This window comes from Bos javanicus, chromosome 2 (genome assembly GCF_032452875.1).
Source record: "Bos javanicus breed banteng chromosome 2, ARS-OSU_banteng_1.0, whole genome shotgun sequence".
NCBI classification, from domain to species: domain Eukaryota; kingdom Metazoa; phylum Chordata; class Mammalia; order Artiodactyla; family Bovidae; genus Bos; species Bos javanicus.
Genome location: NC_083869.1, coordinates 125,760,511 through 125,776,805, shown reverse-complemented (window position 1 = coordinate 125,776,805; position 16,295 = coordinate 125,760,511). Strand labels below are relative to the sequence as shown.

Genomic DNA, 16,295 nt, shown 5'->3' with positions numbered 1-16,295 from the left:
AGTAGTAACAGCAGCAGCTATTGGAATCTGCTGTAATAAGGGTGGGATTTTTAAAAACTTCTTTGCATCCTATAGTGTCTGCCCAAAATGTGTCAAGTATTTATTCACATTTTCTTTAACAGATCTAATCTTCAAAACACTACTGAAAGGTAACTGGGAGCATTCTGATTTTACAGCTAAGAGAACTAAAACACCAAGAGCAGTTCTATAACTTTCTCAGTCACACAGCTTTTAAACCCAGGTCCACCTGCATCCATGACACTATGCTGACTTCACAAAACACCCTGGCCAAGACTGTGCCCACATTTCTCATTTTCATACACAAGTGCCGTCAAACCCCAGACTAGTTTCTTCCCCCTCAAAAAAAAAAAAAAAAAAAGATAATATGCTAACATAAGAAAGCCTTCCTGACGTATTTACCCTGGAAATGCAATGGTGTTAATGAGAATAACACACTGCTTTCTCCCTCTCTACACCCAGTTTTAGCCAGCTGCTCAGGGGCTTCACATCTTTCACTTTAAATAACAGAAACACTGGCTCATTTAAAGTGCCAGCCTCAGATACCATGTTCAGATGCCACTGCTTTTCAAACAAACGCCTGTTTTCAAAGAGCTAGGCATTTGGGGTTCTGTCACTTCTGATGGGTTACTTTTATTTACAGGGTCTCTGAAAATCACTTTAAGTTTCATTCTCTGGGCACTGTTGAAATCATCAAATCTTGTCATTAAGGACTTTTTAAAAGTGCCTAATCTGTCGTCTTCTTTTACAGTGAACCAAAACACATTCCCATGGGTAATTCCTAAAGTGTATACAGTAGTCCCCTTTCTCCAAGAGTCATACATTCCAAGCCCCCCAAGGATGCCTGAAAGTACCAAACCCTATATATAAACAAAATACTTTTTTCTTTCCTTGTTAAGTCGAGAACTTTCACCTTTTCACTTTTTGGCCTCTCTTTGCCTACTCTTGCATTTGAGGGTCATTAATAGGTAAAATAAGGATTATGTGAACACAAGCACTGCAACACCTGACAAGTGATCTAATAACCGAGATGGTGGCTAAGTGACTAACAGGCAGGTAACATACACAGTGTGGCTACACTGGACAGAGACGATTCACGTTCAGGGCAAGACAGCATAGGATGGCGTGAGATTCTGTTATGCTACTCAGAAAGGTGAGCCATTTAAAATTTATGAATTGCTTATTTCTGGAATTTTTCATTTAATAATTTTGGACTACTGAAATTAGTTATTATTTAACAATTTTGGTAACTGAAACGGAGGAAACTGAAACTTCAGATAATGGGTGATGACTGTATGTATGTTTTAAAATAATATTCTTCTGAGCCTTTTTCTAAAAAGCACAATTGTTTTTCCTTTTTAGCCCAAGTAAAGATAATTATATATCAGAAGTGAGTCCCACCCCCCCATCTCTTTCTGCATATGGGGAATGCTGAAAAGAGAAGTCTTTTTTAATTATTAAATGTAAATAGCTCATTAAATATAATCCAATTACTTTAATTGTAAAAAGGAAGTAATTACAATATGTACATGTATTCTTGCCTAGTAGATTTAATATCTTAAATTAATCTTTTCAGCATTAATATTTTAAATTAACCTTTGATATCAGAAAAATTCAAGAGACTGATGTCTACTTTAAATATATACATATAAAGCTGTACCTTATGGATCTTTGTTGTGCTTTCACCCACAAACAATTTTTGTGGGAACAGCCCCATCCCCATAAAGAAGGGTAATTAAATAACACCTGCCCTAACTGAACTGGTATTTCTAGTCTGCTGTAATTCATGTTAAAGGGTCTGTTTTAAATTCTAATGCTTTTGTGGGACAAAAAGCCAAGAGATGAATTCTGTGGCATTCCAATAATCACAACAGCTTTACTTAGCAAGACAAATTCAAGCCAAAATTAGGAGCATGTCTCTGGTATAGTAGCCTAAATTTTCCACTACCTCATTTCTATTCTGTTCCTATCAATTACAGTTCCCTGAGACTACCCCCGAGCATTCTTCTCTTGCTAGCCCCTTCTGGTCTAGCCCCTCAAGTTTGCTGTTACAACACTTTCCCTTAGCAGCCATTTGGCTCTTTGATTTTTACTCTTTCTTGGTGACCGAGAGTAAGTAAATTGCATAGCTAAATCTATGAACTGCTTTGAAAATGGGCTCTGCCACGGTCTGTGCACAGAAGAACTTCTATTAAAATGGAGAGTAAAGGCCTATACAGATGAGAAATTACGAAGACTGAGTTTTGTTTTTCTACCCCCCACCAAAATCTATCAATGAGTGTTGTTTTAAGATATGACCATGTGTTTAGAAAAATTAAAATTGTGTTTACATTAACACGGAACTTTTCCAAACTTTAGAAATATCAAGAACTGAATGAATATATATGTTGTAGCAGTAACAACTGCAGCCATGTTTGTACAGCACTTCCCCTCCAAAGTAGAAAAGTTCTATTTAAAGTACAAAGAGGAACTTCTCTGGCAGTCCACTGGTTAAGATTTTGCGCTTGCACTGCAGGGGGCACAGGTTCAATCCCTGGTCAAGGAACTAAGATCCTATGAGTCACTCAGTGCGGCCACACACACAAAAGAAACTGCAAAGAAGCATCATGCGTTTTCAGCAACTCTCCAGGATTTCAGTGAAATAAATTTCACGGCTCAGACTCCAGTATTAATGAGCCAAAGGTGCATCTGTGTCTCACTGTTATGACTTCTCAAAACAAATAATGAAATAGGTAAGCCTGCTGCTGCTGCTGCTAAGTCGCTTCAGTCGTGTCCGACTCTGTGCGACCCCATGGACTGCAGCCTACCAGGCTCCTCCATCCATGGGATTTTCCAGGCAGGAGTACTGGAGTGGGGTGCCATTGCCTTCTCCAATACATAAGCCTAACTATGACTAACTCCTTTCGCCATTCAGACTGTAGCCATACTGGAGCGGTTCCTGGCACATAATACATAAGGCTGGCTTCTGCTGTCATCCTGGCTAACCTGGAAGGCTATTTTATGGTCCAAAAGGATAGTGACAAGGGGTCACTGTGAGTGCCTCATTTCAAACACTGTAATGAATTCTGAACAGTTACCAAAGGTTAGCAGAAGGAATGGAGTCTGATATCTGATGATGATCACAGGACTCCAGAAGGACAGTGCCATTAAAAGACAAGAAGTAATTTCATAAGTAAAAGGTGTACTGGCAGCTAAAACTGAGCCCCTTTCAAGATTTAAATGATTCAAGTCTCATCTTAGTAACACTGGTATTTTTGTACAAAATATATCTTATTAGGCCAGCCCTTGAAAGTTAAAAGGTGTCTTTAAATGCCTGCTGACCTAAAATTGCCATGTTCCATGTTTAAAGGGATTGATTTTCTGGAAAAGGACAATAAGATGCCAAATTTTGTTCAATGGAGATCAGAATACTATTTGGTGAACCTATTCTGCACCTGTGGAAGCAAAAGAATAAGACTGGCTCACACACCCCAGAGGGAGGGTAGTATTTATGTGGGCTCTCCCTATGACCTCTTTGGCAGCAATGTAAGAAAGCCCTTTTTTGAGGCTAAGGGGTGGGTCCAGGACTTTCAACTACCCATTCAAGCAGGGTTACGATTCCCCTCCTCCGTAATTAAGTTCCCTTTCCCACTCTCCATGCATGCATGAATTGTAGTGACATTGACATGGGGGTCTGACATTAGTCTTTGAAGGTCATTTAAATCCTCCTCCTTCCAAGCTGCCTTAAAAGCAATGCATCATCCTCTCCACAATGCCTGAGTATGGGGTTTGACTAGATGGTTCTCAATGTGGAGTGAACCTAAAGCATAAAAGGAAAGGGGGCTCCAAATTCATATGATACCTCCAAGGGGTATCATAAAACGAACAAACCAAAGAAATAAAACATTAGGTAAAACTCAGCTGCTCAAGAGACAATACCAAGAGAAACACTAAACATCTAACATTACATGAATGAAAACATGTCTACTGATTAATTTAGGAAGGTAGAAAAGGTCATTCACAATATGGCCCCTTTCTTTGGCTCCAGTCTCATCTTCTGTCATATCTTCACATTTACATACTCTTCCCTGAAGTCCCACAGACCTTCTCATGGTTTCCCATCTCATCACGTTCTCTCTTGCTTCCATACTTTTGTTCAAGTCTAACCACCTACCACAACCCCCAACTTCTTGGTTCAGTTCAGTCGCTTAGTTGTGTCCGACTCTGCGACCCAGTGGATTGCAGCAAGCACGCCAGGCCTCCCTGTCCATCACCAACTCCCGGAGTTCACCCAAACCCATGTCCATTGAGCCAGTGACGCCATCCAACCATCTCACCCTCTGTCGGCCCCTTCTCCTCCTGCTTCTAGGGTCTTCTCCCCAACATCTAGGGTTTTCCAAAACTGAGCTCAGGTATTTCGCTGGTGGTCCAGTGGCTAAGACCCTGCAATCCCTGCAGGGGGCCAGGGTTCAATCCCCGATCAGAGAACTAGACCCTGCATGTCACAACTAAGACCCAAGGTAGCCAAATAAATAAATTAAAAACAAACAAACAAACAAACAAACACACCCACTGAGCTAAAGTGAAACATCTTTTGACATGCCTTGACCCCAAAGGAGCTTGATGCCCCTCCCTCACACCCTCTTCAAAATTCCATAATACTCTGTGCATGCCCATCCTATCCCACTGCTTAAAAATGACTGATTTTCTTACCTGCTCTCCCACTAGACTAAATTGAGGTTAGTGATCAGTCATCTCTAATTCTAATGCCTACCACCATTCGAGACACAGAATGTTCAATAAAAATTTATCAAATGAATAAAGCTACAGTAAGTGGCTACTATGCTTTAGCCCTCAAAAAGGTGAGGTGGGGAGAGTGTCTCTGGACCTCCAGTCTTACAGCACTGCTTCCTGAGGGAAGAGAACCCAATCTGAACGGTCCAAGTTTAACCTCTATTTTAGATTAAGAGTCCTGGTAGCACACCAGATCACAAGACAGAATCTCCATACACTTTCCAAGCCCTAGAAAATATCAAGGGTCTAATCTGGTACAGAGTGAGACATTAAAAATTAAAACCCAGGGCAAAAATTAACTAAAAAACAAAAGGCTACCCTGACCAATATGATCAATCTGCCACCTCCTTTTTATTCACTCACTTCAAAGTTCTTACTTCCTAAAGTAGAGAGAGATGAATGATAAGAGTCATCAGCCAAAGAAGATAAATTTCCAAAAAGGCTAGGGAAGGTCAGAAGAGGGTAAGTCATGAAAATCAGCACATGTCCACAGCTTGAAAGAAATCCAGGCTGTTATTAGAATCCCCGGGCACTTAGCCGAAAACGTTAATAAGCCTCTGAATCTTTCCTTTCCCTCCCAAGTCAGCTTCTGGCTTCCCTTCCCTCGATACTTCTTCCCCATCATCTACTCACCCAGCAGCCTGCCCCCCGTCTTTCTTTTCCTTCCTACCTTCACAAATACTGACAGAGATTATCAGAATGTGGCAAACAAGTGACAACTAACTGCATGTGGGGCATCAGTATAAAGGACATCCAATTACTCATTTGTTTGTTCCTCCTTCCTTCACTCATTCAACAGACCTTATATACCAGACAGTGTGCACACAGTGGGGAAATAATTCAACACTGCCCTGTCCTCATGAAGCTTGACCGCTCCTGAAGGAGACAAATTAAAAAGGGGGACAATAATATAAAGTGATGAATGTGACCACAAATGTTAAAATCCAAGGGTTATGGAGGCATCCAGCTCACACTGTGGGTGAAGGGGTCATAAGAAAGAGTGTCTTAAAAAAAAAAAAAAAGAGTGTCTTAAAAGATGAAAAGGGTTAGTTAAGAGAAGTTTCAGGGGAAGGAAGCAATGTGTGCAGAGGCGAACAGTGTTCCAGGAACAGCAAACAGCTTGGTGTGGCTGAAGTGCAGGAGGTCACGAGTGATGAGGCTAATCAGACAGACAGAGGCCCAGGTGCAGAGAGCCTTGTGTGCGTACTATAGCACTTGGGAGTGTGTTGATGGCTACTTCGAACTACTTAAGATTGAGGCCAGGGAGTGACATGATCGGATTTGCATTTAGAAAGCTCTCTCTGGCAGCAGAGAGAATGTATTACATGAAGGGGAGAAAGACTGAGGCAGTAATCCAAGTGGAAGCACTTCTAATTGATCGATAGAATCTACATAATGGGAAAGTTGCAACGTAAGATGACAGAAATTGCTCTATATTGAGTTTGAGACCAAGTTGTCACTGATAAGCTTTCTCTTTTGAACAATTAAATTACCTAATCTCTCTCAGTTTTTACATTCTGAAAAATGCATTTGTGTGTTCTAGGGGGAACACTAGACTATCACCTATCATCAACCTTTTCTTAATGCTTTAAAATTTATAGTATAAATTTTTTAATATATGTATAGTGAGATAGCAAGTATCAGTGTAGAGTGTACCTACCGCCTAGTTTAAGAAGAATATTACCATTAGTTTTAAAGTCCCCTGCATGTCTCTCCCCAAACCCACCTTCTTCTCTTTTCACCATGAGGTAACACTATCCCAAATAGTGATAACTTTACCACATCTGTATCTCTAAACATTTTTAGTTTCACGTTTCTTCACATGAATCTTATCATAATATATATTCGTCTGCAACTTTTCACTCTACAATTTGTTGAGATTCATTCAAGTTGCTACAGTTGCAATTTAATCATTTCCATGGCTACACGGTGCTCTACTGTATGGCCACACTGAGATTTATTTATACAATCTGAAGTTGATGGATACTGGGATTTTTTCCCAGTTTGGATTTTTTGTTTATTTTGCTAATGCCAACAGTGTTGCTACGGACATTTTTGTACACATCTCCCACTGCACACGTGCAACAGTTCTTCAGGGTAGATACCCAGGAGAGAAACTGCTGCGTACAGGTAAGCACATCTTCAATCATGAGATAATACCAAATTGTTTTGCAAAACAGTTGTACCCATTTACACCACTATTTGCTGGGTTCCGGTTGCTTCATGTCTTTGCTGACATTTTTTGCCAAACTTTAATTTTTGCCAATCTGATAAACACAAAACAGTACATCACTGTAGTTCTAACATGCATTTTCCTGATTGCTCATAAGGCTGAGCATCCTCAATGCTTTTTGCAGAAAGGAGCTACTTTTTATTTTCAGAAACCTTCTCTGAAAGCCTTGAATGGCTGGAAGTCCTTCAGAAAGCTGCCTCCCAATAACTAACAAGATGAAAATTGGTCTTTCTTAGCACTAAGCTAAAACTGTATGACCAAACCTCAGCCATACTGACATCTGACACACAGGCAAATCTAAGATTTTTCATCTGACAACTGATGGTGAGTTAGAGGATTTAGAAGAACTATGCTGCTGCTGCTGCTGCTGCTAAGTCGCTTCAGTCGTGTCCGACTCTGTGCGACCCCATAGACGGCAGCCCACCAGTCTCCTCAGTCCATGGGATTTTCCAGGCAAGAGTGCTGGAGTGGGGTGCCATTGCCTTCTCCAAGAAGGACTATAATGAGACAGAAAAATCAGAGGGGCAAATATTGCAATATTTAAGGCCTCTGACTATCTGATATCAACATACTTCTTCAGCTTCCTTTCTGGTCACACCTTTACAATGCTCTACACTTCTCCTGCCTGTGATTTCATAAAAGACATTTCCTGCTTCCTGGAATACCTACCTTTTTTAAGTTTTTTTTTTTTTCCTCCCCCTACTTCTTGAAATTTTATTAATCCTTCCCTGCCCAGTTCAAATGTAATTGCTTCCGTGAAGCCATCCTCACCCTGTTCCCCAGAAATAATTAATCAAGCTCTCCACTGCTTCAATAGCACTCTATAATTCTTCTGTTAGAGTACCCATCCCATATTACAGTTGCAACAGGGATCAACTAGGAGCTTTCTAAGGGAAAGTACTATCTCTTAAATCCTCAGGGGCTGAGTAGCACTCTGTCAACCACCATCAATTCTTCATAAAACACTGGGTAAGCAGACAGAAAGATAAACAGAATCTGCTAAGAAAAATTCTCTAAGGAATTTCCTGGTGGTCCAGTGGTTAGGACTGTGTGCTTTCACTGTCTAGAGCCCAGATTCAATCTCCCTGGTCAGGGAACTAAAATCCCGAAAGTTGCACAGTGCGGCCAAAAGGAATATAGTTCTTAAAAAGAAGAAAAGAAAAAATCTTTCAACAATAAAAAGGTTCTTTCTTATTCTTGCTCATTATGAAAGAAAAAAAAATCAGAAAAAAGGCAAGGTAGGACAAAAGCACTGGGAACTAGTAAGAATTAACTTTGACAATTCAGACTCCTTAATGGAGCTCCGTGTCAGGTAGGCCAGGAAGTGAACACGTAAACGGTACAGTCACCTTTTTAATGGGGGACAAGAACATCGAAAAAGAGATTTATAACTGAATCTAAAACCTCAGGTTGTATCTTTAAATTCATCTGGAAATTATTTGGGCCTGGTATTTTCTGCAGGAGAAGTTGTTTTCATTATAAATTCAATTCATTAAATAGTTAAAGGTTTTCAATTTTTTCTTAAGTCATCTTGATAAGCTTTCTTTTGAAGTTTGTCCATTTTATCTAAATTTTAAAATAAAATGACATAGTATTCTTTTTAACTTGATTAGCAAAAATGATTACTATAAATAAAAAATATCTAGAAGACTGGACAGAATAAGGGCAGAGATAAGGATCCAAAACAAAGATTTGAGATTTCACAATACTGCAAAGTGTTCATGTGTCTCTGCATTCCTAAAGCATAGACTTCTTTTGGACAGGGATCATGTCTACCAGTCTTTTGTACATAATGTGTTCTAAAAAGTATTTCCTGATTTCCCACATCAAATAAAAAATACAAAATTGATAGTTCAAGTCAACAGGTATTTTCTTATTTTAAGAGTTGATTTTGATTAATATATGGTTGACCCAAGTAATATTTGTAGTTGTCTTTAAAATAAAAACCTTTTTTTCAATCAAGTAAAAACTGGTTTCAAAGGTTACTCTCACTCATTAACTTAGCTCTTAAAAAAAAAAATCCATTTAAATACGGGAATTCATTGAATTTAAAGGGAAAAAAACCCAGCAGGAACTGATTTGAGCTATAAAATACAGCTTTAAATGAAAAAATACACATTACTTTAAAAAATAAAAATGCAGTTATTATTAAGACTATTGTTACTATAAAATCACACTTCATGACTTAAGAAAAGTCAGTTTACTGGTTTAAAAAAAAGCATGGTAGTCATTTGTTTTATTCACTTCTTCCTCAAACCTTAGAACACAGTAACTAACTGGAAGGAAAACTATCTGATTTAAATTTCAGGGTCCCTACCCTGTCCCACCCTCTCCTGCCCCAGCGGATGTGCACTTGGTTAAATGCATTTTGTATGAGAAAGGAGAAGCAAAGAGATGGTTTGAGCTTTAAAAATCCAGAGCAGATTATATTAGAATAATTTTGAAAGCTTGTTTAGCGACTCATGGAATACTAGTCCTCTATTAGTGAAGGTCAACCTTTTTAATTGGACATAGTCCAGGACACTACCTGGGCAACAAATCAGTGAGACAGTACAGACACCTCTGATTCTAAACTGGTATAATCCTTTTTTAACAAGCATTATCACAGCCTCCAGTATTATACAATAAGATTTCCCAAATATCTATGAGAAGTTGACAGTGGTAATACTTCTCTACCTATCTCATAATACCAATGTATTTTACCAGCTCTTCTCCCTATAGAAATCACATTAACAGAGATGTTTAGAGAAATTCCCTGGCTGTCCAGTGGTTAGCACCCCACGCTCTCTCTGCCCAAGGCCCAGGTTCCAACCTTGGTTGGGGAACAAAGATCTCACAAGCTGCTCAGCACAAGTCCCCCCCCCCAAAAAAAAGATGTTTGAGGATTTATGGTTTTAAATGTCCGTAGTTTTAAAAACTAGACAAGTGTTACAAAAATTTTTGTTGGTATTTTTCAGGCTTGGTGAAAATGGAATTTGACAAAGATTATTTTCCAAGTGGTGTGGAAGGAAGCAGAGAATTAGCAAAATCGAGAGGAGAAAAAATGCGAACGCATCAGGTGAAGGCCTGAGGTTTGTTGGCAGGAGAAAAGTATGGTACTCTGTAAACAAGAATCCATGGTAAACAAAATTTAATTAAAGTGAAGCAATTATCATGTCTTGTCACATTTGTTAAAACTAAACTCTGCCAACAGGTATCCTGTTTTAGGGTGTCCATCAACTTGATTTCCATCAATTGTCCCAGAGAAATTATTAATAGTGCCCCCTCTTACTCTTAAAAGTGAACTAGTTTAAAAAATACCAAATCACCATGTTGTACACCTGAAACTAACATAACATTGTAAATCAACTATCAGTCAGTTCAGTTCAGTCGCTAAGTCGTGTCCGACTCTTTGCGACCCCATGAATCGCAGCACGACAGGCCTCCCTGTCCATTACCAACTCCCAGGGTTCACTCAAACTCACATCCATCGAGTTGGTGATGCCATCCAGCCATTTCATCCTCTGTCGTCCCCTTTTCCTCCTGCCCCCAATCCCTCCCAGGATCAGAGTCTTTTCCAATGAGTCAACTCTTCGCATGAGGTGGCCAAAGTACTGGAGTTTCAGCTTCAGCATCATTCCCTCCAAAGAAATCCCAGGGCTGATCTCCTTCAGAATGGACTGGTTGGATCTCCTTGCAGTCCAAGGGACTCTCAAGAGTCTTCTCCAACACCACAGTTCAAAAGCATCAATTCTTCGGCGCTCAGCCTTCTTCACAGTCCAACTCTCACATCCATACACGACCACTGGAAAAACCACAGCCTTGACTAGACGGACCTTTGTTGGCAAAGTAATGTCTCTGCTTTTCAATATGATATCTAGGTTGGTCATAACTTTCCTTCCAAGGAGTAAGAGTCTTTTCATTTCATGGCTGCAGTCACCATCTGCAGTTATTTTGGAGCCCCCAAAATAAAGTCTGACACTGTTTCCCCATCTATTTCCTATGAAGGGATGGGACCAGACGCCATGATCTTAGTTTTCTCAATGTTGAGCTTTAAGCCAACTTTTGCCCTCTCCTCTTTCACTTTCATCAAGAGGCTTAAAGGGTGGTGTCATCCGCATATCTGAGGTTATTGATATTTCTCCCGGCAATCTTGATTCCAGCTTGTGCTTCTCCCAGCCCAGCGTTTCTCATGATGTACTCTGCATAGAAGTTAAATTAGCAGGGTGACAATATACAGCCTTGAGGTACTCCTTTTCCTATTTGGAACCAGTCTCTTGTTCCATGTCCAGTTCTAACTGTTGCTTCCTGACCTGCATACAGGTTTCTCAAGAGGCAGGTCAGGTGGTCTGGTATTCCCATCTCTTTCAGAATTTTCCACAGTCTATTGTGATCCACACAGTCAAAGGCTTTGGCATAGTCAATAAAGCAGAAATAGATGTTTTTCTGGAACTCTCTTGCTTTTTCGGTGATACAGAGGATGTTGGCAATTTGATCTCTGGTTCCTCTGCCTTTTCTAAAACCAGCTTGAACATCTGGAAGTTCACAGTTCACATATTGCTGAAGCCTGGCTTGGAGAATTTTGAGCATTACTTTACTAGCGTGTGAGACGTAGCGTGTAAATCAACTATACTTTACATAAAAAAGTTTTAAGTGAATCGGTTTACACAATCAATTATATGATCACCCTGTCCTTTAAGAACCAGGAGGTAGAGCTGCCTCAATGTTCAGGATCGAATCATAGTCCCAACTATTTAAAATTCAGTACATATTTCCCTCATTTATCTAGCACCATGACCACAACAGCAACAGCAGAGTAACTAAGAACATGGACTCTAGAAGCAAACAGCCAGAGTTCAAATCTTAACCCTGCTACATAAACTCTAGCTATGTGACCTCAAGAAATTTTGCTGTTTTTTTATTTTGAAATAATTTCAAACTTGGAGAAAAATTGCAAGAATAGTACAAAGGACTCCTTTATGCCCGTCACCGAGGTCCACCAGTTATGAACATTTTGCCATATTTACTTTTTTATCTTCACCACACACACAATTTCTTACTAATTTTTAAACTATTTTGATAACAGGTTGTAGATAGACATGGTGCCTCTATGTCTAAATACTTCAGAAAGTCAACTCCTAACATACTACAGTCCAATTATCACATTAGAAAATTTAACAATAACAGTACAGTATTATTATGCAACATAAAGTCCATATCTAAATTTTACCAATTGTCCCAATAATGCTCTTTATGGGAATTTTTTCCCCTCAATCCAGGATTCTAATCCAGAATTGTGGCCAGGTTTCTTCATTTTTCCCTCATGGGATTACTGGGAGAAATAAAGGAGTAAACATACAGAATTTAGAACAGTTTTTGGCATTTAATACAGGTATTAGCTGCTTTTAGGGAGAGACAGACTCCATATAGGGCTTCCATGGTGGCTCAGATGGTAAAGAATCTGCCTGCAGTGCAGTGCAAGAGACCGAAGTTCGATCCCTGGGTGGGGAAGATCCCCTGGAAGAGGGCATGGCAACCCACTCCAGTATTCTTGCCTGGAGAATCCTATGGACAGAGGAGCGGGGCAGTGGGCCACAGTCCATGAGGTAACACACAGACTCCATACAAAGTACAATAATTGTTGGATAATGAAAATAACTCTTTAGACACTATAGTTCTATTGTGTGTGTGTGTGTGTTTTTTGGCGGGGGGAGGCATGCTGTTCAGCATGTGTGATCTTAGTTCCCCAACCAGGGAACGAACTCCTACCCTCTTCACTGGGAGCAGGGAATCTTAATCACTGGACCACCAAGGAAGTCCCTAGACACTATACTTCTTGAAGTCATTTTAATGAAAACCCTCTGTAAAATTTGTTGTGCATATCCATTATTTCTTAAACACAATACACAAAATATAATTCAATCTTTTCCTTAGTACCTCAGGGTCTTCACATAAGCAGGAGTACTGTGCTATAAAACCATGATGCTGTCAAAGGTTCTTGAGGCGTGAAGTGCTATATACCTCTGTAGTGAAATGGCAATAAAGTTCTGGACAGACATCTTGAATCTCCTCCCTCTGCTGTCATGCTTTTGATCATTTGTATGTATCAGTGCACCCACTCTATATTATTCTAATAATGCTTATAGTCAAACAAGGCTTTTAGTTTAAAAGGCACTTTCATGTCATCTCTCATTAATTCAATAAATATCTACTATGTCATTTGATTAATTAGCTGATTTGAATTTCACAAGAAGTCTGTGAGGTAAAAAGAACATGTATTACTACTTCCAATTTTAATTACCTTGTTATAGATGAATAAATTAAGGCTCAGAGAGGTCAACACACTTACTCTGGGCCACAGAGCCAACAGGCAACACCGACAGCCTTTGCACACCTAGATCCTCTACCCCTCAATACAAACACAGCTACCTCAGAGTGAGGCCCTAGGATGATAGACTTTTTAGGTAGGTGAACAAGCTTTTGGAAAGCTCTTTGACTTTCAAAAGTACTTTCAGCTTCCTTTCAAATGCAAGGAGTTGCATTCTGCTCTGCTGAAAATGCCAGATGTCTGACTTTCAGATGCTCTTCCTCTGTATTTTCTCAAATATTTTTTCTAAAATTCTCTGAACTTAAAAAAAAATAAAAAATAAAAATAAAAAATAAAATAAAATTCTCTGAACTTGATGGCAACACTTTATTAACATAGACTCCATACCCATTTGAAACTTGAGATAAACTCAGATCTGAGCTAAAGTTAACCTCTGCACTCTAATAAAGAAAAGCCTGGCTAAGAAAATGGTGTAAATAAGATTGCAGGGAGAAATGTTTAATGAGCTGTTTTTAAGCATTTCAGGAGTCTAATTTACATACAATTAAAGTTAAATTGCACATCATTCTCAGCTATTCATTAAACCAGGTACAGGGACCTCTACCTAACAAAATAACCTGGTAACATTATTAGCCTAGTTTCAGTTATGGCTCAAAGTAACAGCTGCACCTAAAGAAAAACAAAACACAACACTCTCACTAGGATTTACCCCAATTAGCCCAAATTAATGAGGTTTGATTGTACCTCCAACAATGACCCACAAAACCTATCTTCCCCTGACGGCCTAGAGTAGAAGCTCAAATGCAGTTAAAACAGCTGCCGCAGAAGCTAAGTAGAGAAAGAAGACAAAATGGCAATGGCAGAGTTAAGAGCCAGAAGCCTCAGGTTCCAGGTCAGCTTATGCTGCTAATCTGTGTGACCTTGGTTAAATCACTCTACTTCTAGAGCCCTCAGTTTTCTAAGCAATAAATGTGGTCTTTAAATACCATATCTCACTGAAAGCATCCAGAGCTCTTTGACTAAAGGGCAGGAATTGTTCAAGACGAGTCTGGAACATCTTATAACTAGAAAGCAAGGAACAGTATCAAAGACTACTTCAGTTATGTCAAAAGGAATCAGGAGCCAACCTGAGGAGGCTCCCACTAGCTCAAGACGGAACAAACTGAACATCAGTAAAAATAACTACAATAGACTAAAACATATCAAGTATGAAAAAAAATAATAATAAAAAAAAGAAAAAAAAAAAAATAAAACATATCAAGTATGCTAAAACTCATGATGATACTTTTTTTAAAAACCCAAACAACTCATTCATTCCCTTTGGAGTGTATCAGGGAACCAACTTATTTTCAAACTTGCAAATAAGGGAATAAAGGTAAAGAATAGAGTATTTATCCTGCCTTTCCTGCACAAATCAAAAACTTCAGAGAAACCAAAGAGTTGATTAGGGAAGTTTTTCTTTTTTTAAGTATTCCAGCTCATAAATGAAGAAAGAATAATAGGGAAAAAAAAAAGAATGATAGAACAGGAATGAATATCACCATTTTGCAAACATCTAGGTAATCATCCATGACCACTTACAACACAAAAAGAGACATCTGGACATTACAGGCCTTCTGACAGAACACAACCACACTTAGGAAGCATTATATCGTCAAAGCAGGGAGCTGATTTAGTTCAGGCCATCAGCGTTGTGCTGACCAGTAAACAGCCACTACACACATGAAGCTACTGAGCACGTGAAATGTGGCTGGCTCACATGAACTGCACGTGCTGTGAGTGTAAAATACACTCCAAACCACAAAGGTTTAGTATGTAAAATATCTCAATAATTTTTATATTTATTACATGGTGAAACGGTAGTAACTTACAATAAAATGAATTTCACCTATTTCTTCTTACCTCTTAAATGCACCTACTAGAAAATTTAAATTTCACTTCAGACTTGAATATTTCTATTAGATAACGGTGCTCTAGATCTAACAACCAGTTTACAAGGAATACAAGCGGCAGAGAAACAAATAAATCACAGAAATTCAATAAGCAAAATCTAGAATAAGAAAACTTGGTTTCATCAACAACAACAAAAATATAAGGGAAAAAAGAGGCAAGAGAACCCAAAGATTAAAAGAGACTTAAGAGCCATATAAACCAAATCAATGTATGGACATTTTTTTGGAACCTGATTTGAATAAACCAACTGTTTAGAGAGAAGGGAGGAGCACTGGTGAAGAGAAAGCAACTGTGGAAATATGAACACTAACTGGATGTCCAATGATGTTACTGTGTACTGTGATTATTTTTTTTTCAAGAATAATTACCTTTTAAAGCCACATAATGAAATTATTTACAATTTAAATGATATGGTGCATGGAATTTCTTTCAAAAAAATCTTGTGAGGATGCGACAGTAGCAGTACAGATGAAACAAGACTGACCATGAGACTGATGATTGTGGAAGTCCAGTGACGGACATGTAGAGGTTCATTACATCATCTTCTCTACATCTGTAATGTTTGAAATTTTCTAAACATACTTTTTTTATGAGAAAAAATTTTACTATAAGGACACTTCCAGCTTGTGAATCTACAAATATCTATGAAAATAAAAGATGGGGTTGGCAGGTACCTCAAGAAGTCATTCAATCTAGTTTTTTGCTTCCAGGAATGTTACTTGCAATATTACTTCACTCAACAAATATTTATTAAGTAATTACTAAATGCAAAGGCCATAGCACTGTAGAAGACGTATGCAGATATAAGAGTTTCTGTTTAAAGAGTTTCATAATACAGGAGAGACAAGAAAAGAACATAAATATAAAATAAAGTAAAAGTGATGAAGTTATGGTTTACCTGGTTAAGTAAATCACAAAAAGGCATGATAGAAGTGTGTCATATAACTAGGTGTTAAAATAGGCAGGATTTCGACATGTAAAGACAAGGAGTATTATGTCTAAGGTGGACAG

General features: G+C 38.8%; 1 protein-coding gene across 1 annotated transcript in view; it reads right to left on the bottom strand.

The window, feature by feature from the left end:
* WASF2 (WASP family member 2) overlaps positions 1-16,295 on the bottom strand; it is a 70,486-nt gene that overhangs the window by 35,523 nt on the left and 18,668 nt on the right. The window lies entirely within an intron of this gene.